The following is a 3,569-nucleotide window of genomic DNA, read 5'->3' as shown; positions in this document are numbered from 1 at the left end:
CTCCAAATGATTTTGAGTTTTGTCCCACATTGTTCTCCCTCTCTATCAAGGGTCTCCTACATAGATCCCCTTGCAAGTGGATGACAGTGGCAGCCAGGCACCATCTAGTTCTTCTGGTCTCAGTTATATATACTGCAGGTCGGATGCTAGGACTAATTGTTTCCATTAATTTTGGTTTTCTTCATTCTTCTTTGCTCTGGACGAGGAGAGACCCATCATTGCATCTAGATGGCAGCTTGCTCACTTTTAAGATCCCAGTCACTACTCACCAAAGTAGGAGGTGGAACAATATTTTGTATAGTATGTTATGCCAATTGAGCTTGATGTCCCCTGCGACTATGGTTCCAAGCCCACAGGCTCAACTACTCAGTCCCTGTGGGTAGCTGGCTGTGACCAAACAGTGACCCCAACCTTGCCCCTTGTCAGCTCTACTATACACCTGGGAATTCTGATCATTCACATAAACATATAGGACCATTGTCTGCCAACCCTCTATATGTTCTTGGATACCCTCCCCATTTCATAGACATACCTAATCGTTTAGCCTGTCCACCCATCTATCCATCCATATACCCATGTTTGCCTTCACTGACAACGCAGTACTGTATGTGCAGAAGGGTTCGTATTTGTTGTCTGTACCTCCCGTGTACCTCTCTAAGGCCAAATTTTTAAGTAGGATGGCATATGAGAAAAAATTTTCATAGCTTTAAAAATGTGAACAAAATGAAAAAGAAAAGACTAAGGAGAAAAATATGATTTTAATGGGCCAAAATATATTCATTCTTAAGCTTGGATATTTAAATTTAAGACTGAAAAATACTACAAGAAATGTTTCACTCTCAAGCAGATGGATACTCTGTTTGGAGTTAAAGAGTCAAATTGAAACGTGGTGAAAGGTTATTATTTTCCTTAGAAGTCTCAACTTGCCAGTTAAAAACAAAGTGCCTATGTTACCATAAACAAAAGTGCAAGGGAAACATTTCCACTCTAATTCCATCACAGTGTGCCTGAGAGCCAAAGCAGCTGCAGAGACTGCAATGACAGTGAGCAGCCATTGCCTGGGAGAACTGTTTCGTAGCAAATTAAATATTAACAATTTGTCAGCTATGCCTCCATCCACTACTACAAGAAGAGTGCAAGAAAAATGGAAAGGAAAGGAGGAAAGAAAGGAAGAAATTGCTGACTCGGCATCGTAAAGCTACAAAGCTGTTCCCTTAAGAATAGCATGTCCTCCAGTGAATCACACCTCACAAAAAATCTAGAGCACTAGCCTGCTTAAATCAAGTTTCCCAACTAACACTCTCTTGCACTACACAAATGATCCACTACCTCCCCACCACACACACACACAAAAAAAAGTCTTTGATTTTCTTAGATCTTGAAAGTGAAGAATCAGGTCAGTGATGTTGGTGCATGGACTAAATGCCCTCTAAAATTTTCTACCAAAATAGCCTTTTAATGGGTGACCTACTTAGTAGCCCAAAGCAGAGGAACATCCTCCTTGTTGTACTTTGTTTTCCTTCTTGTGTGTTACTGACATTGCTTTCTTGAACATCTTGTATTCTGTTAAGTCTTTTGGGTTTTATAGGGCCTTATACTGGAGTCTAAGATTCTTCAGCATGACATAATAGAAAAAACAAAAGGTAGAGCTCTGAATTCTACATAGCTGTGGGACCTTGGGCACATAAAACATCTGTGCCTCAGTTTTCTCGTGTATGTAGTGAGGATAATAAAATTTACTTGGCCTACCTCACAAGGCTGACATAATCTCTTTGAAGGTGTAAAATGCTATAGAGAAAGTATCCATTATTGCACACTTTCAGGAAAACTAAACTAGCATCATTCAAAACGTCTGTTCTCTCTTTTCATGCCAGACTTCCTATCTGCACACACACAATATCTCTCAAAATGTTTTATAGACAATTTTAAGAGAATAATGTTCAAAGAAAAGGTTTAGCAATATCCAAGTGAGTCTAGAGTCCGTTTCCCTTATTCCTTTTACTCTTTTTTTAAAAATTGTCAACTCATGATTGTTTTCTTTGCCATTTGAAGAGTTTCTACTCTGCCAGAAGTTCCATAACATAGGGACCATGTTATTGTTGTTCATTGTATCTCCAGTGCACAGCATAGTACCTGGCACATAGTGGTGGATGGATGGATATTGAACAAGCACATCTTAGTAAGTGCCACTAAAATTTCACTATGCTTCCATCAAGAAGCAAAAAGTTGCCTGCAGCCACATGATATGATTGCTAAAGTAAATATTTTCACAAACATTTAAGATAGTTTAAGATGATAGATCTCTGCTTAAGCCTATTAAGATGTTATCATGAATTTGCCACAATTTCTTTATAGAAAAATAGATTTCTCATTAAATAATTATTTAAATTAAACAACTTGAACAAGATATTGCTTTAGAGAGAACAGTTTTTAAAAAAGAAACTGAGTACTAATATACAGAGATGTCATTTTTCTCCCTGGTTCCTAGCCATTCTTTTAATAATCTTATCATAATTCAAAGCTATACAGATCCTGGTTAGAATGATAACATTTGTGATTTAATCAGCATCAAATTTTCTCAAGAGATGCCCCCAACTTCTAAGAATACTTTCAATATTTTTAGGTTATTTTTTAAAATTTTTATTGTGATTTGGGTGAAAGTTTACAGAGCAAATTCATTTTCCATACAGCAGTTCACACCCATTTTGTCTCATGACATTGACTGCATTTTCCTACAATGCAACAGCTCTCTTCCCACTTCCTCCCCATAGTTACCTCTTCCCTGTGTCCTTCCTTTCCATTCACTCTTGCCCCCCAAGCTATCTCCCTGTGCATACACAGCCCTTCTATTCTTTCATGATTGATCTCTCCAAGAAGTGTATCTATCTAATGTAAATGTTCAGCTCATATGTCTTTCTTTTGTTTGGTTGGAAGCCACAGGAATGAGCCCAAATCCAGACCTGAAGGGCAGCTAGGGGCCATAGTCTCAGGGGTTTCATCAGGCTGTATCAGACCAGCAAACCTGGTCCCCCCCCCCTTTATTTTTCTTTTAATTATTTTGAGTTTTGTTCCACATTGTTCTTCCATGTATAGTAGGTTTTGAGATTCGGGGGTGTGAGACCTCCTACTTTGTCCTTCTTCTTCAGTAGTGCTTTGCTTATCCAAGGTCTCTTTCCTTTCCATATAAAGTGAGTGATTGGTTTTCCCATATCAATTTTTTAAGGTTATTTTCATAGAAGGAAACTTCCACAGTCACAGAAAAATGCCCCTTCCTGCCATTACCCAAGGTAGAAAAGCCTGTTACTCCACTATAGCACTATTCCCTATAGATCAAATCTTGGCATAAAATAAGTTCATATTGTACCCTATATCAAATGGGTGTTAATGAAAAGTTAATGGTGTAATTTTTCAAATATAAGGTAGGTCTTCAATACAGTGATATATAGCATAATCTTCAAATTTCCATGATACGGATTCTAATTTTCCCTGTAAATGTTCAAACACTTATAACTCAAAATTTTTCCAATATTTCTTTCTAAAACTCCTTTAAAAAAAAAAAAAAAAAAAAA

General features: G+C 37.5%; 1 protein-coding gene across 1 annotated transcript in view; it reads left to right on the top strand.

Annotated features, from left to right (window-relative positions):
* The window catches only part of GRIA3 (glutamate ionotropic receptor AMPA type subunit 3), a 359,162-nt gene that overhangs the window by 178,276 nt on the left and 177,317 nt on the right, over nucleotides 1-3,569 (top strand). The window lies entirely within an intron of this gene.

The sequence above is a fragment of the Orycteropus afer genome, unplaced genomic scaffold (assembly GCF_000298275.1).
Source record: "Orycteropus afer afer isolate SDZICR_OR568_19922 unplaced genomic scaffold, OryAfe1.0 scaffold00388, whole genome shotgun sequence".
Lineage (NCBI taxonomy): Eukaryota > Metazoa > Chordata > Mammalia > Tubulidentata > Orycteropodidae > Orycteropus > Orycteropus afer.
Note: the sequence above shows the minus strand (reverse complement) of the source record. Positions and strands in the feature narration are given on the sequence as shown.